Source organism: Bos indicus, chromosome X, assembly GCF_029378745.1.
Source record: "Bos indicus isolate NIAB-ARS_2022 breed Sahiwal x Tharparkar chromosome X, NIAB-ARS_B.indTharparkar_mat_pri_1.0, whole genome shotgun sequence".
Classification (NCBI taxonomy): domain Eukaryota; kingdom Metazoa; phylum Chordata; class Mammalia; order Artiodactyla; family Bovidae; genus Bos; species Bos indicus.
In genome coordinates this window covers 3,193,182-3,217,898 of record NC_091789.1, presented here as the reverse complement: position 1 = coordinate 3,217,898, position 24,717 = coordinate 3,193,182, and the positions used below count along the sequence as shown (strand labels likewise).

The following is a 24,717-nucleotide window of genomic DNA, read 5'->3' as shown; positions in this document are numbered from 1 at the left end:
AGAAGAGTGAGCACTTGGACCTTCGAGATCATTGAATGCAACCACTGCCCCTCCCCCTTGGGCAGAGGAGTAAGAGCTCTAAGACCCCACAGCTGATCCAGGACCAGAACCCAGCTTTCCTGATTTCCAGTCCAGTGCTTTACCACGTTTTAGTGCCCCATTCAGTAGTCCTACTGCCATGAGAGTCATTCCCAAACAAGGAGGATGGGGTAAATGGACCAATTAGCAAGCACCCCTTGGTGAAGTGCATTAAGGGACAGAACAGGGCGGAGGTAAAGGGCTGGGCCAGGGCATCATGCTGGCGAGGGCTAAGGGAGCCACAGTTCTGCCTGCTGCATGGGCTCTGCAGCCTCACTCTTCTTGTGCTTTGAGCTGAGGCAATCACGCTCTGTGTCATAGGGTGGGGAGTCAGGCAGTGAGAGGGGTGAACAAAAGACTTTGCTGCCAGCAGAGGTGTGTGCCCAGACTATTAATCAACCAGCAAAAGGAGGGAGGTGATTGCACATGATTGGCTTAAAACTCAACATTCAGAAAACGAAGATCATGGTATCTGGTCCCATCACTTCATGGCAAATGGATGAAACAATGAAAACAGTGACAGACTTTTTATTTTGGGGGGCTCCAAAAATCACTGCAGATGGTGACTGCAGCCATGAAATTAAAAGGGGCTTGCTCCTTGGAAGAAAAGTTATGAATAACCTAGACAGCACATTAAAAAGCAGAGACATTGCCAACAAAGGTCTGTCTAGTCAAGGCTATGGTTTTTCCAGTGGTCATGTATGGATGTGAGAGTTGGACTGTGAAGAAAGCTGAGCACCGAAGAATTGATGCTTTTGAACTGTGGTGATGGAGAAGACTCTTGAGAGTCCCTTGGACTGCAAGAGATACAACCAGTCCATCCTAAAGGAGATCGGTCCTGAAAATTCATTGGACAGACTGATGCTGAAGCTGAAGCTCCAAAACTTTGGCCACCTGATGTGAAGAACTGACTCATTTGAAAAGACACTGATGTTGGGAAAGACTGAAGGTGGGAGGAGAAGGGGATGACAGAGGATGAGATGGTTGGATGGCATAACCAACCCAATGGACATGAGTTTGAGTAAGCTCCGGGAGTTGATGATGGACAGGGAGGCCTGGCGTGCTGCAGTCCATGGGGTTGCAAAGAGTCAGACACGACTGAGCGACTGGACTGAACTGATCACAGATGCCTCTGACAGCAGCAGAAAGCCCTGGCCCAACCAGTGTCCCTCCCACCCAAGGACTGCCAGTTCACAGCAGCTGGGCAGAGAGCTCAAGGCCATGAGAATGGGACAGGCTGCCAGAGTGGAGTCTGCATATTAGCCTCTGCACCCTGCCCAGACTTCTGACTCAGAGGTGGTGACAACGAGGCTGGGCTGGTTCATTGGCACAGTGAACCCAGGCAACAGGCTGGCAGTGACTTCTTTGAGGCCTGAGGTCACTTCCGGTTTGGTATCCCCAAGCCCTGAGCTGCCCTCCCATGCAGCTCGGGCCTCCATGCAGGATCACAGGCAGCTCCTAGGCCAATCACCAAAATGTGAGCAAAAGCCTCGAGGTAGCTGAGGGAGCCTCAGATGAAGTCTGAAATGGGATGCCTCTACTGAGGACCAAATCTGAGAATGAATGAATTTAGGATTCAAATCACATTCTTGCTCAATGCCTGAATCACTCTCATGCTGCTGCTGCTGCTGCTAAGTCGCTTCAGTCGTTTCCGACTCTGTGCGACCCCGTAGATGGCAGCCCACCAGGCTCCTCTGTCCCTGGGATTCTCCAGGCAAGAACATTGGAGTGGGTTGCCATTTCCCTCTCCAATGCATGAAAGTGAAAAGTGAAAGTGAAGTCGCTCAGTCGTGCCCGACTCTTAGCGACCCCATGGACTGCAGCCTACCAGGCTCCTCCATCCATGGGATTTTCCAGGCAAGAGTACTGGAGTGGGTTACCATTGCCTTCTCCGAATCACTCTTATAAGACAAGACAATTTCAGCTTTGCTCAGGGCTTCAAATCTTACTATCAAAAAGCATTATATTGTCATTGCAAGAAATAGTTCATAATTCTGGCTTAGGCAAGGTATAGCAGTTAGAAACAACTGGATTTGTACAGATAAGCAAATCGTATCCTTTAAACACCAAAATGTTTAAAGATTATCTCTGATGACATGAAATATACATGTATATATTACATGCTTCCCAGAGTTCTTAATTCACTTGAATCTTTTCCCAGCTAACTCAGGGTAATCAGAATCAACATGCTTTATTATGTTGTGCTATTTTGTCAGTATGACTTCCCATCAGTATATCTGAGCTTCTTCCCCCGGCCGCCCACGCCATCCCCCACTCCAATATCTCTTCCTGTTGCTTTTAATCTGTATAGCTAGGAACCAGATGACAACATTCTTTAGAGCTATGTTGTAAGCAAGGCACTAGAAAAGGCCTGGGGAATAAAGTTGGTGACTCCAGTGCTATCGCTCTGTGTTTGAGGGAGTTTATGTCTATTTTCTTCTTTCTAGGTTTAGAGCAAAATTCCAGAGGACAGAAGTTGCCAGAAGCCTGACCTGGGGTTAAGTGCTGTGCTACTGGATATCTGCCTGGAATCAGGCCAGGCCTCAAAATCCCCTGTCCCCACACCAACTCCCTGGCTCAGACAGCTCTGAGTGACAGTAAATTGGGAAGAATAACCAAGAATAAACATGAAGCTGTGCCAGATTCTTCTTTCAGAGAGCCAACGCAATACTGTAGAGCAATTATCCTTCAATTAAAAACAAATAAATTGAAAAAAATAAGAAAGGGAAGTGCCAACAAAGTGGGGGTAACATGAGCTTGGGGAATCTGCTCTAACCTGCAACTGAGGAACACCTCTGCCTTTTCCCCAAAACTGTGGAATGCTGAGGAAATTAAAAAGGTGACATCTTGACCTTAGGCAGATCCAGAGAGAAACCAGATGATATTAAAAAAAAATGCACTGATAAATTTTTAAGCCTGTGATACCTTATTGCATTTCAGTCCCAAAGAAAGGCAATGCCAAAGAATGTTCAAACTACCACACAATTGCACTCATCTCACACGCTAGCAAAGTAATGCTCAAAATTTTCCAAGTTAGGTTTCAACAGTACATGAACCAAGAACTTCCAGATGTTCAAGCAGAATGTAGAAACAACAGAGGAACCAGAGATCAAATTGCCAACGTCTGTTTGATCATAGAAAAAGCAAGAGAGTTCCAGAAAAACATCTACTTCTGCTTTATTGACTATGCCAAAGCCTTTGACTGTGTAGATCACAACAAACTGTGGAAAATTCTTCAAGAGATGGGAATACCAGACCACCTGACCTGCCTCCTGAGAAACCTGTAGGAAGGTCAAGAAGCAACAGTTAGAACCACATATGAACAACAGGCTGCTTCCAAATTGGGAAAAGAGTATGTCAAGGCTGTATATTGTCACCCTGCTTATTTAACTTATATGCAGAGTATATCATGCAAAATGCCAGGCTGGATGAAGCACAAGCTGGAATCAAGATTTATGGGAGAAATATCAATAACCTCAGATATGTAGATGACACCACCCCACCACCCTTATGGCAGAAAGCAAAGAGGAACTGAGGAGCCTCTTGATAAAAGTGAAAGAGGAGAGTGAAAAAGTTGGCTTAAAACTCAACATTAAAAAATGAAGATCATGGCATCTGGTCCCATCACTTCATGGCAAATAGATGGGAAACAATGGAAACAGTGAGAGACTTTCTTTTCTTGGGCCTGAAAATCACTGCACATGTTGACTGCAGCCATGAAACTAAAAGATGCTTGCTCCTTGGAAGAAAAGTTATGACCAACCTAGATAGCATACTGAAAAGCAGAGACATTACTTTGCCAACAAAGGTCCATCTAGTTAAGGCTATGGCTTTCCCAGTAGTCATGTATGGATGTGAGAGTTGGACCATAAAGAAAGCTGAGTGCCAAAGAATTGATGCTTTTGAACTGTGGTGTCAGAGAAGATTCCTGAGAGCCCCTTGGACTGCAAGAAGATCAAACCAGTCAATCCTAAAGGAAATCAGTCTTGAATATTCACTGGAAGCACTGATGCTGAAGCTGAAGCTCCAATACTTGGGCCACCTGATGTGAAGAATTGACTCACTGGAAAATACCCTGATGCTGGGAAAGATTGACGGCAGGAGGAGAAGGGGATGACAGAGGATGAGATGGTTGGACGGCATCACTGACTCGATAGACATGAGTTTGAGCAGGCTCTGGGAGTTGATGATGGACAGGGAAGCCTGGCGTGCTGCAATCCACGGGGTCGCAAAGAGTCAGACACGACTGAGCAACTGAACTGAACTGAACTGAACTGAACCTTATTGTTAACTGTAAACACTATTTGTAATTCAGGTCTCTGGAACGTTCTCATACTGTATAGCTGTAACTTTCTATCCATTGAATACCAACCCCTCCCCCATACCCCCATCTTCCCACCCCCTGGCAACCACCATCCTTACTTTTGACTATTTTAGAGGTCTCATCTAAGAGGAATCTCATGTCGTATTTGTCCTTCTGTGACTGACTTATCTTACTTAGCCTAATGTTTTCTAGGTCCATTCATGTGTCCAAACTCACCAGATTATATATATTAATTATTTGCAGTTTTTGGCATACAATTATACCTCAGTGAAGCTGGAGAAAAAATAACTCAGCCATGGGCTCTACGTTCAAGCAAAACAAAAATGCCCTAATCAGAAGGTAAGCAAAGTGAATTTTGAAGTTTCTTAACCTGCCTCTTGAGAAATCTGTATGCAGGTCAGGAAGCAACAGTTAGAACTGGACATGGAAAAACAGACTGGTTCCAAATAGGAAAAGGAGTACGTGAAGGCTGTATATTGTCACCCTGCTTATTTAACTTACACGCAGAGTACATCATGAGAAACGCTGGACTGGATGAGGCACAATCTGGAATCAAGATTGCCAGGAGAAATATCAATAATCTCAGATATGCAGATGACACCACCCTTATGGCAGAAAGTGAAGAAGAACTGAAGAGCCTCTTGATGAAAGTGAAAGAGGAGAGTGAAAAACTTGGCTTAAAGCTCAACATTCAGAAAACGAAGACCATGGCATCTGGTCCCATCACTTCATGGCAAATAGATGGGGAAACAGTGGAAACAGTGGCTGACTTTATTTTTTTGGGCTCCAAAATCACTGCAGATGGCCACCTGATGCAAAGAGCTGACTCACTGGAAAAGATCCTGATGCTGGGAAAGATTGAGGGCAGGAGGAGAAGGGGACGACAGAGGATGAGATGGCTGGATGGCATCACCGACTCAATGGACATGAGTTTGGGTAAACTCTGGGAGTTGGTGATGGACAGGGAGGCCTGGTGTGCTGCGGTCCGTGCAGTCGCAAAGAGTCGGACACGACTGAGCGACTGAACTGAACTGAACTGAACTACAGCAATACTTGAGATCTTTGATGTCCTTCTTTAAAATCTTGGCAGAAAAGCAACTCATGCAATTTATAATGCAATACCAATGGCCATCATGTGTTTCATACTTTTACAATTTAGAAACCATTTCACACTTGACACTTCGTTTGATAAGCTGCCGAGAAGGTCATTCTCCCTTGCACCCTCAGCCATCACTTGTTACTTTAAGAAGCAACACTTGAAATTTTCTACTGTTTATAATATTATTGACAGCTAAACCCCCACTGTGTCCACATTCTATGTATAAAAGTATGACCACAGGATTCTGCTGGGAGTGCTGGGTCAGGCCCCGAAGACCCAGCTACGCACAAAATATGAAAGTAGGATTGCCTAGATGCTGGGGTCCCTATCTTCTGGGGGCCTCTAAATCCAGAGTCCTGCCTCTGCCAGACCATTAATCCACACATGATGGAAAGCAGTCTCCCTCAGCCTGTCCTAGCATCATTTTTAGCTTACAATGGAGGGAATAATGCAGAATCCATAGGCTAGCAATTTCTTACTTTGGCCTGGACATCAAACAACAATCAGGATGATGACAACGGAAAAGTTATCACCTCTGCACCTTGATTTGACCATTCTTGAGAGAGAAGGAAGGGACTTCCACGGTGGTCCAGTGGCTAAGACTCTGTACTCCAAACGCAGGGGGCCCAGGTTTGATCCCTGGTCAGGGAACTAGATCCCACATGCTTCGTCTAAGAGTTTGCATGCCACAAATAATGATCCCGCATCTAGCATGCTGCAGTGAAGATCAAAGATCCCAAATGCCTTAACTAAGACCCCACAAGGATAAATAGACAGGTTTAGCATTTAATGATGCTATGTTCATTGAACATAGTATTAAACACGTTAAAAAAAAAAAAAAAAAAAAAAACTAACAACAACAAAAGGAAAGACAGAAGGGATAAAATGTGCCCCTACCTAGTTCCCAGATAGAGATGATAAACACAGTACTACAATGGACTATTTTAGTTTTAAGGTGAATTACTTTGAAGTCCTTAGAAAGATCACATAAGTCAGTGAGATTCTAACTGGCTCAAAGTTAAATATCTTTGATCACTTAAAAAAAAAGTTTTACTAGAATTCATACACAACATCTCAAACTGAAGACATGGAAAAGAGAAGAAGGCTTAGGTTTCAATGTTGGGAAGGGGGAGAAAACTTAGTGAGGAGAGTGGCAATTAACAGCAGGAATATGAAACACAAAGAGGAAGACATGAAAATGTCAAAGTGAAGAATTAAAATTTTGTTACTGGGAAAGAAAGAGAGGAACATAAACAACCACCATTGAATGATGTTTTCCCAATAAAGAAAACAAAGACATTTAAAAAAGTGGTTCAATCTGGAATAACTGTGAAACAATGAAAAACATATAAAGGACATAATGCTCATATGTATGAAATACATTTAAATGGTAGACTCTAACCGAGGTGAGTGCTGTACCTCGTCTTAGAAATCTTTTAACCATAATGAGCTTGGCAGTGACTCGAGAAGGTAAAGGGATGTGATTTGTATCTAAGAACTATTTGGATGAGTCTCGCCCAGATTCAAGCTAACAGGACCCACACAGAATATCACAATGAAGTCAAAGGAGAGAAAGGAAAAACTCATCATCATGACTCTCTTTCAGATACAGCCATGCTAACCCCTACCTCATTACATTGCTGACCCTCATACCCTTCGAAGCCAACCAGGTCATCAGCCACCCAGCTACCCTGTGGATAACTTACATCGGGTCCAGGGCTCATCTTGCAGAGAGATACACATGCCAGAAACAAGGAAGATGGGCAGCAACTCTGGCAAATATACACTCCTTGGATTGGTCTACACTGACCCCAGCCACCCCTATCCTCTGGAAGACACTAAAAGCCAGAAGACTCAATTATTTCCTTAGTTTGCTTGCACCTGAGATTCCAAGGGAAAACAACAACAAAAAGAAGCAAATTGTTCCAAGGGCTGGGCAACCAAAGTCCCCAAGCACCACAGGATTGATTTTTACACACACACACACTCTAATATACTCTAGTGGTTATGGTTCAGCTACACATGATAAGTCAGGTCAGGAGCAGCCAACCACTTTTTAACTCTCAGGTCCCTTCTGGGAATTTGGTCTTCACCTCTAGAGAGAAATCTGGAAATGGCTCCATTGGTCATCCTCCTCCTGGGAGAAGGGCCACCATAACTAAAGAGAACTCGGCATTGGGAGGGGAGTAAGTCCTGGCTCTCAGTGATACTCGTGGACACTGGGGAACTCTGCTCCCTCAGTCTCGTCAGAGGGTTTGCTGTAGATTAATTTATGGTGCCTCAACTCTGGGGCCTGAGGACCACTAGAGACAGGGAATGCCTGCCCAGCCTGTGAGAACTTTGGAAAGAGCAGCTCTTCCACTTTCTCACTTAATACTCCCACAGCTCCAGTCAGACCTGGATCCTGGGACCAGAGTGGCAAAGGTGTCTAAGCTGGGAGCCATTCTTACATTTACATGAGTGTGAGTCTTGACACAGAAGCAGAATGAGGATGTGAGCGATGAGGGAGGACAAGGCAAAGGATTGCAGCTGACAAACAGGTAAGCACTGCCTGTCCTGTGTCCTCTCGTTAGCTACAACTAGCGCTGTCTGTCAGGTTGGAGAGCTGGTTTGGTGTTTGCAGAATTAGGAAATCAACATCACTCATACATTCCCTGAGAGTGTGGTGGCAAGTTAAGGGTCAGCTGGTCCCCAGAGGATATAGGAGAGACTCTTCACAGCCACCAGATAGACCAGGTATGCTTCTACATGACCCTGCCACTAGACCGGGCAAAGTGATAAGTTCTTGCCACTGAAATATGTGCAGAAGTGATGTGTCAATGCCAGGGTGAGGCAATGAAGGCCTGTGGGCTTCCAGCTGTCTTTTCCTCTGCCACAGTGCCCTTGGAGGTCATGTGTGCCAGATGGCACTACTACAAGATTAAAGAGAGCCAACCATTCTGCATCAAGTCTTATTTATGTGAGCGACATATGTGTTCCTTATTTGTTACTGCATCAGAGTCTGGGGCTTCCCAGGTGGCTCAGTGGTAAAGAGTCCGCCTACCAATGCAGGAGATACAGGAGATTTGGGTTTGATCCCCAGGTTGGGAAGATGCCCTGGAGCAGGACATGACCACCCACTCCAGTATTCTTGCTTGGAGAATCCCATGGATAGAAGAGCCTGGTGGGCTACACTCCATGGGGTTGCAAAGAGTCAGATATGACTGAACGACTGAGCAGGAGTCCCTGCAGAATCTAGCTTATCCTGACTAATATAGGAGACAAAGCATTGGGCCATCCCCGATGCTTGAGACTTTAGTGCACGAAATTAACCTAGTCACACTCATAAACTCTATGAGGATGACTGTTTCTCACATGTTTTCCAAGACTTTCTTCAACAAAACCTTGTCTCTGAGAAAGGAGGGTCCATCCTGAAACAGTAACTTCAAGTGTAAAGGCTGCCTCTCCCAAGACATGTGTCTTCTAAATATCATAAAGCATCTACAACTCGTTCAATAGCTCATGAAACCTCTGCCCAGGCACCTATAATCTCCTGCTGTCTCCCAATGTACTAATATGACCAGACACAAACGCTGGCTTATAGCCTCTATAAACACAACATCCTCATAAATTCAGGTTGCCATAAAAATCAAACAAGAGAAAAGTGAAAAAAAAAAAGAGCCACAACTAAGTTTTTCTCTATCAAGACCATCGCAGGTTCTTGAGAGCCTTGGCTCAGTTTCCTAAAGTTTAGAACAGGAGAAAGAAGAACTTCCCTCATTCACTGTCTCTAAAATGTCTGTATGTTTCTCAGGGAGCCAGTTGAGACCAGCAGGAGATAGGAGGTACGTGCTTTAACGTTAGAACCAAAAGGACTGGGGACAATTTGGGCTGGGCACTCTTCAAAGTCCTACATTTCAGAGCATCTACCTACGGAGATGCCAGGGACCCTATATATGACTGTCTGTTGCAAATGACCACAGTGTGTCTTTAAAAACAGGTCTTTCAAAGGCAGGTCACGTTATCAGTGTGAGTTGGAGAAATTACACACACATCTATTTTTCTGGGGCTGGGACTTGATGGAAATGTTCAACCCCTAAGGAGAAGGCCTGTCTGGTGGTTAGGGGTTGCAGGAAAGCCATGGCTTGGGTTCGCACTCCGCGCTGGAATCTGCTTCTGGCAGGAGGAGACAGAGCAGCCCTTACTCCCTGACCCAGAAGGCCTCTTCTGAGCATTGCCCAATGCTCCTGTTATACAACATGCAAAATAAATAACCAACCTTAAAAGTCAGGCAGCCAAAGCTCCACTCAATAATAAGCCCTTTTACAAGCTGCTTATCACTTGCCAAAATCAGCTCCAGAGGAACACCAGGAACTTTGAATTCTATTGTTCTTATGAACTACTTGGGGAATATAGACAAGCGTCACTGGCTTTATTGGTTTTCTAAGAGAAAAGACCAACATTTTCATCTACCCCTACCCTGTCCTTGATCTCAAAAATGTTAATATAGCCCCATCCCACCATCTCGGAGAGATCTCTATGAGAGGTGGGAGTGAGAAAAGGGTCCTGGCCTTTTCTTAGAAAACATGTCTCTCTGCTTTGCCTGTCACCTGATGGTGGGGGTGACGAAGGGAAGAGAGTGCCAACCTTTTCAGAAAATCCACTGGGAGGGAGGATGAAGGCAGGCCAGAGGCCTGTGGGATGTGCTCCTCTGCTCATGCGGGCCCTCTGGCTTAACGACAAAAGGAAAGAGGAGTTTTGCTGAAGGAAAACTGTTTAAAACCATTTTTGGTGCACTTAGGTTGGACTGATGATGCGTTGTTGTTGGCCCAGAACAGTTTCTCTCGGTTTCAAAATAGAGGGTGGGACCTCTCATAAAGGGGTCTTATTCAGGAAATCAGTGGGAGACGTCTGTTCTAAAACTCATTTCCAATGAACCACAAAAAGGATTTTGATACCTATTTGACATTCTTATTCCAGGATCCGCAACCCACAGATTTCAAAGCTCAGGATGTATCTGCTCCAAAAAGCCTTACATGGGTCCTCAGTGGCTCAGTCATGCCTGACTCTTTGCTACCCTATGGACTGCAGCCCATTAGGCTCCTCTGTCCACGGGATTCTCCAGGCAAGAATACTGGAGTTTGTTGCCATTTCCTACTCCAGAGGATCTTCCCGACCCAGGGATCAAATCCAGGTCTCCTGCATCTCCTGCATTGCAGGCAGATTCTGTACCACTGAGCCACCAGGGAAAACCCTAAAAAAACCTTATGACCCTCCCTTTTCCCCTCACTGGTCCCTCTCAAAAAGTTGCTCCCTTCCTCTGCTAGGCTCTATACCTACTGACTTGCTGCCTTCCCCAGCAGAGGGGTTCTCTTAGAGCAGGAACCAAGCCTTACTCATTTCTGTATCTCTGTTGTCCAACACAGTCCATAGAACATTAGAGGTATATATTAAGTCACTTAATTAATAAGATTAGAAATAGATATAGTTAACATTTGAATGTTTAGTAACTGTTTAACTTCCTATATTTTTTTCTCATTTTCCAGATGAGGAAGCTGAGGCTAACAAGCTAGTAAGTTACTAAGCAACAACACAGACCAAGGCATCAGGTTCTAGAACCTTCATTCTTAACCACTACACATTGTGGAACACAGCAATAAATAAGTGAGCTGATGAAAGGGCCATACACATATGAAACTGTTAAACACGAACTTGAATTTGATTTAGAAACCTGTTGAGTCACACAAATATGTATTAAGCACCTAGTACTCTGTGCCAAGCTCAGTGCTAACAAAAGGGCGTGGTCTTATTCCTCAAGGAGAAGAGAGACAAATAACAAAAGCTTATACTGCTGTACACCTAAAAGTAACACCACATTGTAAATCAACTCTACTCCCATAAAAATATTTTTTAAAGCTTATTGAGCACTTATTACATGCTGGGCACTGTTCTAAGTACTTCACATGTATTCATTGCTTTCATCTTACTACTTTTCTATTTGGATGAGACAGAGGAGAAACTGAGGCACAAGGAGATGCAGCCAGGACTTCCCCGGTGGTCCAGTGGCTAAGACTCAATGCTCCCAATGCAGGGGGCCTGGGTTTGATCCCTGGTCAAGAAACTAGATCCCACATGCCACAACTAAAGATCTCATGTGCTGCAACTTAGACTTGGTACAGCCAAATATATATATATATATATATATATATATATATATATATATATATAATATTATATCATTATAATTATATATTATATATGTTATTATATATTATATTATATATATATATATATTATTTATATAAACCCAAGCATCCTTGCTCCAAAGCCTGTGTTCTTATCCACTGTACTCTGCCATCTCTTGCATTCACAGGCAGACACACCTCAGTGTTACAGGTGTGAGAAGAGAGAAAGAGAAAAAGTGGTCTGGAAACTCAGGGAAGGAAATGATGCATTTTGTCTGAGATGGGGCTCACAGAAGGTTTTGCAGAACAAGTGACACTTGAGCTGGGCCTTGAAGACATGAGACATGGAAACAAGTTCAAATACAAAAAAAGAACATGGTGACTGGTGATCAGTGAAACTTGTATGTGTTCTCAAAGCCATCGCTCCTAGTACACACAGCTAAGAATTGAGCCCAGCTAGACAGGGGGTTCTGCTGTGAAGCCCACTTCTGCCCAGGGAATAAGGACATCATTAGTGGTCAGTTCAGTTCAGTTGTTCAGTCGTGTCTGACTCTTTGTGACCCCATGGATTGCAGCACGCCAGGCTTCTCTGTCCATCACCAACTCCTGGAGCCTACTCAAACTCATGTCCATCAAGTTGGTGATGCCATCCAACCATCTCATCCTCTGTCATACCCTTCTCCTCCCGCCTTCAATCTTTCCCAGTATCAGTGTCTTTTCCTGATGAGTTGGTTCTTCACATCAGGTGGCCAAAGTATTGGAGTTTCAGTTTCAGCATCAGTCCTTCCAATGAATATTCAGGACTGATCTCCTTTAGGATGGACTGGTTGGATCTCTTTGCAGTCTAAGGGACTCTCAAGAGTCTTCTCCAGCACCACAGTTCAAAAGCATCAATTCTTTGGTGCTCAGCTTTTTTTATAGTTCAACTCTCACATCCACACATGACCACTGGAAAAACCATAGCTTTGACTAGACGGACCTTTGTTGGCAAAGTAATGTCTCTGCTTTTTAATATGCTGTCTAGGTTGGTCATAGCTTTTCTTCCAAGGAGCAAGCATCTTTTAATTTCATGGCTGAAGTCACCATCTGCAGTGATTTTGGAGCCCAAGAAAATAAAGTCTCTCACTGTTTCCACTGTTTCCCCATCTATTTGCCATCAAGTGATGGGATGGCAGAAAGTGAAGAGGAACTCAAAAGCATCTTGATGAAAGTGAAAGTGGAGAGTGAAAAAGTTGGCTTAAAGCTCAACATTCAGAAAACGAAGATCATGGCATCTGGTCCCATCACTTCATGGGAAATAGATGGGGAAACAGTGGAAACGGTGTCAGACTTTATTTTTCTGGGCTCCAAAATCACTGCAGATGGTGACTGCAGTCATGAAATTAAAAGACGCTGACTCCTTGGAAGGAAAGTTATGACCAACCTAGATAGCATATTCAAAAGCAGAGACGTTACTTTGCCAACAAAGGTTCTTCTAGTCAAGGCTATGGTTTTTCCTGTGGTCATGTATGGATGTGAGAGTTGGACTGTGAAGAAGGCTGAGTGCCGAAGAATTGATGCTTTTGAACTGTGGTGTTGGAGAAGACTCTTTTTTTTTTTTTTTTATTTCATACAATGTTATTCACACATTTTTCATTTTCTAATTTATACATAATATACAAAGAAGTGAAGATAACATTATTTCATATGAACCAATAAGAGCCAGGACTTAGACAAACTGGTCCAGAAACAATTCATATCAAAAGACAACCAAGAGTAAAGCCTAAGTGGTTCTGCCCAATTAAATTTATTCTAAAATGTCATTTTCAGATTATACCAAAACCTCATGCCAATTTATTAAAAGGTGGAATCAGAGAGGTGGGCATCAAAAATGGCAGACCAAAATTTCTAGAGTAATAGATATTTTTCTATGATAAGCCCTAAAATACTGGGAAGACTGGGCTGTTAATGAGACACACAAGAACATCAGGAATCCAAGACAATGGTCCAGTTTCCCAATGTGCTGTTCTCTAGGACTTGCTATGGAGAAGACTCTTGAGAGTCCCTTGGACTGCATGGAGATCCAACCAGTCCATTCTGAAGGAGATCAGCCCTGGGATTTCTTTGGAAGGAATGATGCTAAAGCTGAAACTCCAGTACTTTGGCCACCTCATGCGAAGAGTTGACTCACTGGAAAAGACTCTGATGCTGGCAGGGATTGGGGGCAGGAGGAGAAGGGGACGACAGAGGATGAGATGGCTGGATGGCATTGCTGACTCGATGGATGTGAGTCTGAGTGAACTCTGGGAGTTGGTGATGGACAGGGAGGCCTGGTGTGCTGCGATTCAGGGGGTCGCAAAGAGTCGGACACGACTGAGTGACTGATCTGATCTGATCTGATGGGACTGGATGCCATGATCTTAGTTTTCTGAATGTTGAATTTTAAGCCAACTTTTTCACTCTCTTCTTTCACTTTCATCAAGAAGCTCTTTAGTTCTTCTTTGCTTTCTGCCATAATGGTAATATCATCTATGTATCTGAGGTTATTGCTATTTCTCCCCGAAATCTTGATTCCAGCTTGTGCTTCATCCAGCCCGGCATATTGCATGATGTACACTGCATATAAGTTAAATAAGCAGGGTGACAATATACATCCTTGACATACTCCTTTCCCTATTTGGAACCAGTCTGTTGTTCCATGTCCAGTTCTAAGTGTTACTTCCTGACCTGCATACACATTTCTCAGGAGCCAGGTCAGGTGGTCTGGTATTCCCATCTCTTGAAGAATTTTCCACAGTTTATTGTGATCCACACAGTCAAAGGCATTAGTGGTACTGTGGTACTGTGACCTTAAATTTTATGTCAGTTTTCCTACTTGCTTCACACCCCACCTGGGGTTTTGTCATGTTCACAGCATCTACAAGAATTTATTTCCCTCTCCCTTCTGTAAATAATAATAGATAATGTTTCTGGAGGTAGATGTACAGGCTGTCTTCAGTATAATGGAGGCCAGATCCACCAAAGTGGGCACAGGAGGCTAGAATCACCCAATAGACTAGGGGGCTGGCTATAGCTCATGACCCCAACTGTTTGCTTCCACACGTGGAGGTACTCTCCCCTTTCCTAACTGTGGAGGTTCTGGGTCAAGTTTTATTAAAGGCTGTCCACGGGTTTCCTTGGAGTTTGTTCCAGTCAAACCTGCTGGCAATTTCCCCTCCCTCAACACCTTGCTTCTCTGAGAATTACCAGAAACGTATGTGACCAAGGACTAGTGAACTCCGATGACTGGTGAGTACTCCTGGGGCAAACGTTCCATTATTCCTCCCACCGTGAGTTTATTTTTGTCTATGGTGTGAAGGTATGTTCTGACTTCATTGTTCTGCATGTAGCTGGCCAGCTTTCCCAGCAGCACTTGCTGAAGAAACTGTTTTTCCCAGCATATTTTCTTGCCTCCTTTGTTGTAGATTAATTGACCATAGGTGTGTGGGTTTATTTCTGGACTCTATTTTCTCCTATTCTGATACTTTCTCTTGATCCTCCCACACACCCTTCCAGTTACTGCCTCATCTCTCTCCTATTCTTGACAGCAAAATTCTTCAAAATATTTGTCTATATTCCCCAGGTACAATTTTTCTCCTTCCCTTCTCTCTTGGCCGCACTCCCATCAAGCTTTTGTCCACTGAAAAGGCTTTTATCCAGGTCACTAGGGGCCTCTATGTTGCGAGAGTCCATCGAACATTCTGGGCCCTCACCTTGCCTGGCCAACCAGAAGCACTTATCACAGTTGATCATCCCCTCTTCCTGGAAGCACCTTCTTCACGAGGCTTCGGCTGCACCACATTCTTCTGGTTTTCCTTCCACCTTACTGGCCACTCCTTGTCAGTCTCCTTTGCTAGTTCCTCATCATCTTCCTAATCTCTGGCTGGCAGAGTGCCCCAAGGCAGGGTCCGTGGTCCCCTCCTCTTAACTATCCTCACTCCTGGAGATTTCATCCGTCTCAGAGCTTGAAATACTATCTGGACATCTGTGACTTCGTAACATTTACCTCCTGCCCTAACCACGCCTGTGAGTGCCATGTTCCTGTACCCTACAGCTCACTCATCAACCCCACTTAGATGTCTGACTGGCGTCTCAAATTCAACACATCCTCAATTTAACTTCTTTTATACTGTTTTTCCCACAGTCTTTACCACTGCAGTTAGTGCTAACTCCATCATTTCAGCTACTCAGGATGAAAACCTTGGCATTGTCTCAAACAGAAACACTGTGTTGTGTCACTCCAGAGAGCACCAGCCACATTTTAGGCAATGCTATTGGTGCTATGCAACATGGTGACTCTGTTTTCCTTGACTCCTCTTTCACATCCCACATCTAATCTGTCAGCAAATCCAACTTCAAGATGCACCCCCAAATCCAACAAGTTCTCCCAAATTTCACTGTTACCAGTCTGGCCCAAGCTTATTCTCTTAGATATAATGTATTATACAGAAAACAATAGTGATCCTTTTAAAACGTGTCAGATCATACCATTCCCAGTCAAAATTCCCCAATGCTTCCCATGTCATTTATAGTAAAAATCAGAGTTCTTACAATGGCCTATTAGACCTTGCATTGTCTTTCTCCTTTAGCACTCATCGCCATCTAATATACTACACATTGTATCTATCTATCTTACATATTATCTGTTACCCACCTGCGTCCACCTCATGAATTCCATGTGGTCAGAGACTTGGTAGGTTTTGTTCACAGATGAAGCTCAGCATCTACAATACTTGACAGAAAGTACATGATTATTATATATCTGTAGATGAAATAAATGACTGGGGAGAGGGAAATCTTTACACATGGGCCAGAATCATACTGAGACCCAATATGACAAATTAAATGGTATTTGGGCCAACTGGTGCTGGAAGCAAATCAAGTCCCAAGTCCCAAGTTCCTACTTCCTATTGTTTGTATTCCCATTGCTTCAATATTTTGCCTGATGAAGTCTCCTTTCTTTTGCCTCTAAAGAAAAAGAAATTAACCTAGATATAGTAAGGAGCTCCCCCTGGTGGAAGCAGTTCCATCAACACCATGGCAAAGAAAATCATAGAACACAGGCTTTAAGTTACAAAGGAGATTGCTGGGGACAAAGGAAATGACTCTAGTATTTTCACAGGAAAAGTCCTCACTAGAAACAAGAGAAACTAAAGATTAGATTCCAAGTACACTGGGGAACTTATCAACTTACCTCACTGTTGAACCTCTTTTGTACCTGATGATGAGAAAGAAAATTATTCATTTAAAGTTGAACAACCTAAGTACCTTCCCTTAAGGAATTTAAAATCAGGTAGAGGATATAAGTCATGAATATGAACAAGTACAGGGACTTCCCTGGCAGGGGAACTAAGATCCCACATGCTGCGGCATGGCCCAAAACAAAGCCAAATAAGCACAAAGCAGTGAGTATGACTGTAAAAAAGTGAATGGGGTCTAAATAAAACAAATAAACTAAGAGCTATGAGAATCCCTTGGACAGCAAGGAGATCAATTCAGTCAATCCTAAAGGAAATCAACCGTCAATATTCATTGGAAGGACTCATGCTCAAGCTGAAGCTCTAATACTTTGGCCACCTGATATAAAGAGCTGACTCACTGGAAAAGACCCTGATGCTGGGGAAGATTGAGGGCAGGAGGAGAAGGGGGTGACAGAGGATGAAATGGTTGGATGGCATCACCGATTCAATGGACATGAACTTGGGCAAACTCCAAGAGATGGTGATGAACAGGGAGGCCTGGCATGCTGCAGTCCATGGGGTCACAAAGAGTTGGACACAACTTAGCAACTGAACAACAACAAGATTTATGACTTACCTCAGAAAAAGAAGGATTACTTTGGGCTGAGAAAATCCAGGAAGACAACTCGGAGTGGGTGGTTCTTGAACTGAGCCTTGCAAAACAGATAAAATTTTATTGAGTGTATTCCAGGTAAAGACCTAAATGTAGAGAAAGGCACATCACAGGGAAACCCAAACTAACCAATGGGGCTCTGTAAAGGTCACAATTTGAGTGAGAACACAGAATTCAAACCCTTTCATAATAAAAGCAGAGACAGGGTTTCCCTGGTGGCTTGGTGGTAAAAACTCCGCCTGCCAATGGAGGAGACACGGGCTCGATCCCTAGTCCAGGGAGACCCTACATGCCATAGACCAGCTAAGCCTGTACGCCACAACTACTGAGCCTGGGCTCTAGAGCCCAGGAGCCGCAACTAGTGAAGCCTGCGTGCCCTAGAGGCCAAGCTCCACAGCAAGAGAAGCCACCGCAATGAGAAGCCCACGCACCACAACTAGAGTAGCCAGCGCCTCACTGCAACTACAGAAAAGCAGCAACTAAGACCCAGCACACCCATAAATAAATAAATAAAATCATTGACAAAAAAGATATAGTCCTAAGTTTAAAAAAAGAGCAGAGAGGGATTCTCAAGAGAAAAGTCCTTGGCAGAAGCAAACACAGGAGGGAACCAAAGAAAGCTTCTTTCCTAGTTTTCCCTTGGATGAGAGGAACACTACTGAAAACCAGAGAGGAAAAAAAGATAAAATATAGTTTCCATACTCAAGAATTTAGAATCCAGAAAACTAACAACAACAAAAAGAACCCATATGGACATGCAGGGTCTCTTCTGCTCTATATTTTATCTGAAGATAATGCCCAGAGAACATCCTTTTCAGAGGAGATGGTTCTCCCTTCTATTCCTTCCTACTCAATGTCCTTCTGGTGGAGATGCCAACAAGTATCCTGAATCCATCCACCCATCTCGATCTCCACTGCCATCCCCTTGTCTGAGCCATCATCATCTTTCTCCTGGTCTACTGCGACTGTCTCCTGACTGATCCCCCACTTATACTCTGGTTCCCCTATAAGCCAAACTGCAGATTGCAGTCAGATCACCTATGGCTATTTGGGGGTGTGGTAAATGACTCCCATGTCACTTTCACCTTTTCATTTTGAAACTACAGAAAACAAAAAACAGCTGCAAAATAGCCCCAAGAATCCTCACATATCTTTCACCCAGATTCTCCAAATGTTAACATCTGCCATAATCATAAAATAATACTATTAATATAGATCAAGAAATTAACATTCATACAACACAATTATCGAATCAATAGACTGTATTCAGTTTCCTTCAATTGCCCCAACAATGTCCTTTTCCTGGTCTAGGATCACACCTGTCCCTTTCAGCTCCTTTAACCTGGCATAGTTCCCTAGTCTTTTTGTTTGTTTGTTTTTTGGTCTTTCATTACCATGACACTTTTGAAAAATACTGGCTGTTTCAATTTTGGGTTTCTCTGATGGTTCATCATGACTCAATGTAGACGATTTGTTTTGGCAAGAATACTAGAGATGTGACACTGTGTCCTTTTCAGTGCATCCTATCAAGAGGCATATGATATCAGTTTGTTCCATAACTATTAATCTTAACTGATCATTTGGTTAAGGTGGTGTCTGCCAGGTTTCTCCACAGTGAAGTTACTAGGTTGCCCTTTGTAATGAATAAGCATTTTGTGGAATGTACCTCAAAATTACCAGTAGAACTGCCATATGGCCCAGGAATTGACTTCTGAGTATTGATATGAAGAAAACAAAAACACTCATTTGGAAAGATACACGCACCCCAATTTTCACTGCAGCACTATTTATTAAAACAAAAGCAAAGGTATGGAAGCAAGCTAAAGGGTCCGTTGATACATGAATGGCTAAAGTAGATGTGCTATACACACACACACACACACACACACACACACACACACACACGATGGAGTATACTCAGCCATAAAAGTTCTCCCATTTGCAGCAATGTGGATGAGCCTGGAGAATATTATGCTAAGTGAAATAAGTCAGACAGAGAAAGACAAATACTGTGAGCTCTCACTCATACATAGAATCTTAAAAAACAAACAAAATGAAAGCAGATTCACAGATACAGAAAACAAATGGGTAGCTACCAGAGGGAAGGAGGGTGGTGGGAGCAAAATAGATGAAGGGAATAAAGAGGTGCAAACCTCCAGTTATAAAATAAGTAAGTCACATGAATGTAATATACAGTATAAGGAATATGGTTCATAACACATAATAACTGTATGGGAACAGATGGTTCCTAGACTTAACCAGGGCAATCCTTTTGTAAGGCATGCAAATATCAAATCACTATATAGTACAACTGAAACTAACATAATATTTCATGTCAACTATATTTCAATTTGAAAAAAAAAGAAATCCAATCTAAAGAGTAATCTAGAGTCATCTGAAACTGGGAATACTGACACATGCTAATAAAGCTTAGAAGAGAATGAAGTTTATAAATTAGAACATCAATTTATTAATTTAACTGTAAAATGGGTATTCTCTCCCCCACAGGCTCACCTACTAAGACAGTTTTCTTGTGAGCCTAGAACAGAGATCCATAAACTTGTTCTTTTTTAAAGGGCCAGATGGTAATTTTTTTTTTTTTTTTTTGTGGGTCATATACTTACATCTGTCACAACTACTCAACTCTAGCATGGTGAGGCAAAAGCAGTGATAGACAATATGTAAAGTGTTGCAGTAAGACTTTATTTACAAAAATAGCTGTCAGGGTCTATGGATCCCTGGCCTAGAATAAAAGGAGTAGGAGTTACATGATTTAAATGCTTGATCACATCTGGCTTCAGTATCCTGATGTGTCCATCACTGGAGGAGATAAACCTGTATCCACTATCAGATTAGGCATGGTGCTTAGCTGAACATAGTCAACCTTGGCCTTGCTAGGCCTTCTTTTTTAATGCCAGCCATCCTACAGAATCCCACCCCATTTTAAAGCCCAGGGTATAAGAAAGCTCTACTTACCAGTAGGGAAATGCCAGGAGCCTCCGTTTATATTCTACAGCCATTTCACAGAGAAAGACTGACCCTTTGTTAGCTTCTGGGGAGAAGAGCACCCTCCATTCTTACTTGTGTTTCCCTAGGAAAAAAAACGACAGATTTGGCAATATTAATACTTAAAGGGGCACTAGCAGGTAAGCACCATGAAGACAGATTATGCTTTAAATTAGAAAGAATCTTTTATTTTTACAAAAGCAATGTGTATTTGTTCATTGTGGAAAATTAGAAAATAAAAATATTAGAAACAAGAACAGACTTGTGGACACAGTGGGGGAAGGAGAAGGTGGGATGAATTGAGAGAGTAGCATTGAAACATATATATTACATATGTAAAACAGATAGCCAGTGGGTATTTGCTGTATGTTGCAGGAAGCTCAAACCGGTGCTGAGTGGGTGGGATGGGCAGGGAGGTGGGCGGGAGGTTCAGGAGGGAGAGGACATATGTATACCTGTGGCTGATTCATATTGCTATAAGGCAGAAACCAATACAATATTGTAAACAATTATCCTCCAATTAAAAACAAATAAATTTAAATTAAAATTAACAAACTGTCTATTTCTATCACCCAGAAAGTGTCACTATTAACGGCTAAGTATATATCCTTTCAGATCTTTTTCTAAGTATATATAATATATATATGTATTTTCTACCAAAATGACATAACACATGCACACAATGCTTTGTAACTCTATAACTGCTTTTTCTCAATTATCAACCTCTACCATTCCATGTTAAGAAGCTTCCACTGCAGTGAACCTAAGATCCCACATGCCATGCTGCTGCTGCTGCTAAATTGTTTCAGTCGTGTCCGACTCTATGCGACCCCATGGACAGTAGCCCACCAGGCTCATCCGTCCCTGGGATTCTCCAGGCAAGAACACTGGAGTGGGTTGCCATTTCCTTCTCCAATGCATGAAAGTGAAAAGTGAAAGTGAAGTCGCTCAGTCGTGTCCGACTCCTAGCGACCCCATGGACTGCAGCCTACCAGGCTCCTTCATCCATGGGATTCTCCAGGCAAGAGTATCAGAGTGGGGTGCCATGAGGCATAGTCAAAACACTTAAAAAAAAGTTTTCATCTCATCTAAGACCCATCCATACTTATATTTGCCTACTTTCCCCCAAAATTCCCTATAAAGCTAGTTTATTCAAATTAAAGATCCAATCTCAGATCACACATTGCAACCTAAATCTCCTTTCATTTAGAGCAGTATCCTTCTTCAGGACAAGAACATTATTTCCTGCTGTATCCTCAATACCTCTAACAAGTTCTTAGAACACAGTAGTATGTCAAATATTTGCAAAACTAAATCATTTATAAAAATTTAGGGGATGGGCGGGTTTTCACTCTAGAGCTTATCTCATCCACCCATCACCCTTTATCTCTATTTTATAGATAATAAAAATCAAGGCCAGAGAAGTAAAGTGACTTCCCAAGGTCACCCAACAAGTACATGGCAACTGCTTTCTACGTCTGTTTATTCTACTAAACCAGGAGTTGGCAAACTTTTTCTGTGAAGGTCAGATAGTAAATATTTTAGGCTATATGGGCCAAGAAGCAAAATTGAAAATACTATGTAGGTACTTATATAACAACAGAAAAAAACAAATTTCCATAATTTTTTATTGATGAAACCCAAAATATAATAATAATTGATTACATGGTTTTGTAATATGGTCTATTAATGAAAAAAATGGAATTGAAAAATTACACTTTTTTCATTATGATTGAGCTTGGGATTAACAGATACACACTACTATATATCAAATAGATAAACAACAAGGACTTATGTACAATGCAGCGAACTATATCCAATATCTTGTATGTATTCAATATCTACAATGGAAAAGAATCTGAAAACATATGTATAGAACTGAATCACTTTGTTGTATACCTGAAACTAACACAATATTGTACACCAACTATATTTCAATTAAAAAAATTAATACTTTCCTCCATCCTCTCCCCAGGCTACGTTAGGTTTCTTCTGCTCCCCACAGCTCCTGGGGAGCTGTGCTCAACTCCTTCAGAGCATTTAACACACTGTAACTGTAATTATCTGTTTCTCTACCTGTCTCCCTGAAGGAACTATACATCAGCTCCTTGCAAAGAGTGACCATGTGTTATTCATTTCAGCTCCTTCAGTAAAATATTAAAACAGGTATTCATTAAAGTGAAGTAAAACTAGCTAAACCAACTACCACTCAGTCTAGTCAAATTAACATCACAATGAGATACTGACAATAAGACAAAACAAGTGTTGGTGAGGATGTGGAGAAACTGGAACCTTCATACATTTACCAGTGGGAATATTACATGGCAGCCACTTTAGAAAAGTCCGGAAATTCCTAAAGAAGTTAAACATGCAGTTACCTTATGATCCAGAAATACCACTCCTAGACCAGGGAACAAGTGAACATGGTCCTTGCCCTCTCTAGAGGAGAGACAGAAAATGAATCCAAGCTTACTCTGCAGTGTGCTAAGTGTTATAACAAGGGCCTGCTAAGGGTGATATGGCAGCACCGGAGCAGAGCAGTGAAATCAAGAGAACTGAACACATATGTCGTCATATGTGTTCACAATAGGATTATTCATGATAACCAAAAAGTGGAAATAAATGTCCTTCGGCCAATAGATGGGTAACAAATGTGCTATATCCATACCATGGAATACTATTTAGCCATAAAAAGCAATGATGTACTGATATATGTCACAACATGGATGAACCTGAAAAACATTATGTTAAGTGAAAGAAGTCATTCACAAAAGACTACATATTGTATGATTCCATTCACATGAACTGTTCAGAAAAAGCAACTACAGAGACAGAAGGCAGTTTACATGGCTGCTCAGGACTAGAGGCGGGAGGAGAGATAAACTACAAATAGTCTTTTGTGAATTTAGGGGGTGGAGTGGGGTGATAAAAATGCTCTAAAACTGGACTGTGGTGACAATTACTAAAGTTTACTAAAAACAAGTGTACACTCAAAATGAGTGAATTTAATGGTATCCAAAATATAAGGCTCTTATACCATTAATTTATTACATTATTTCGTTTTTATCTAAATTAACTTTTGTCCTCCATGGCAAGACCTGGTAAGAATTGTGGTGAATGAAATTTCGGATGCATTTTTGTCGACTGGGGCTTTGGGTTGTGCTGACAGAAACAGCAAAGTCAGCATCTCTGAATACTGCACGATGAGGTGTAGAATCCATTTCCGATTGGGTGATCCCAGTGTGTACTCTGGACAATCTGTGGCCTGCCAGTTTAAGTGTGAGTGTGCCTAGGCCCCTACTCCAAGCAATAAACTGTAGTCAGGTAACAAGTTCATTTCTTGCAGCTCTCAAGCCCTGTTCATAAACGGTGAATTGTTCTATTCTAGCATATCTGTGAAAATGTTAATGATTTTTCTTTGTTTGTTTGGGGGTTTTCTAGCAATTTGGTTAATCCTTACAGGGCTAGGAAGTACTGCCAGAACAGCTGAAAGATACAAACTCCACTCCCCCAGGCCCGTCTCCTGGGATACTCCAGAGGAGAGCACACCCCTCCAAGGGCAAGAGGATGGAAGGGCACCTCTCCGATCTAAGCGAAAGGTTGGGACCAAGTCCCTCCTTTGCGTTACAGGATGGCAAAAACTGCCACAAAGTCAGGGTGAGGTGTCTCCTCCCAGGGCCTCCTGGTACCCGGGAAACTCACGCTGCCGCTCCTCAGGGTTGCCAGGAGGTTACAGGGCCCCAAATTCAGTCGTTTTCACCGCTGCAGTTCCACTGCGTGGCCCGTGCACAGCGAAAGGAGAAGGTGATGGAAGAAGAAAAGCAGCTTGAGTAGGCTCGCAGCCCTCCCGGGCTCCAAGCCACGGTCCCCTACGCCCCAACGCGCGGCTCCCGGACCACTTGGCCGCCGCCCCTCCCAGCACGTGCGATTGGGTCCTAGCGCCCCCTGGTAGCCGGAAACCAGAAAAACCGGCGCGGCGGGCACCTGATGGTCGGAGCATGCGCGGGAGGGGGTGGGGTGGCTTCCGGTCTGCCGAGCAGCCAAATCCGAGGCGGGGACCTCTGCAATGAGAGGGGTCACCGACCCCAGGGTGAAGCCGCCACGTCGAAGGAAGTTGATGGTGCTGCTGTTGCTTAGTTACTCAGTCGTGTCCACCTCTTTGCCACCCCATGGAC

The 24,717-nt window shown here is 43.0% G+C and overlaps 1 long non-coding RNA gene across 10 annotated transcripts in view; it reads right to left on the bottom strand.

The window, feature by feature from the left end:
- Window positions 1-24,487, bottom strand: part of LOC139181669 (uncharacterized) — a 90,107-nt gene extending 65,620 nt beyond the window's left edge. For 9 of the 10 annotated variants that reach the window (XR_011565448.1, XR_011565443.1, XR_011565445.1 and 6 more), the window contains exons 1-5: window positions 24,245-24,487; window positions 20,513-20,627; window positions 17,501-17,576; window positions 16,878-16,901; window positions 16,338-16,415 (exon numbers count right to left, since the gene is read on the bottom strand). This is a non-coding gene — a long non-coding RNA (uncharacterized lncRNA). Of the gene's footprint in view, window positions 1-16,337; window positions 16,416-16,877; window positions 16,902-17,500; window positions 17,577-20,512; window positions 20,628-22,920; window positions 22,982-24,244 lie in introns of those variants that run through there. The other variant, XR_011565451.1, reaches the window with a different exon arrangement.
- Between the last annotated feature and the right edge of the window lie 230 nt (window positions 24,488-24,717).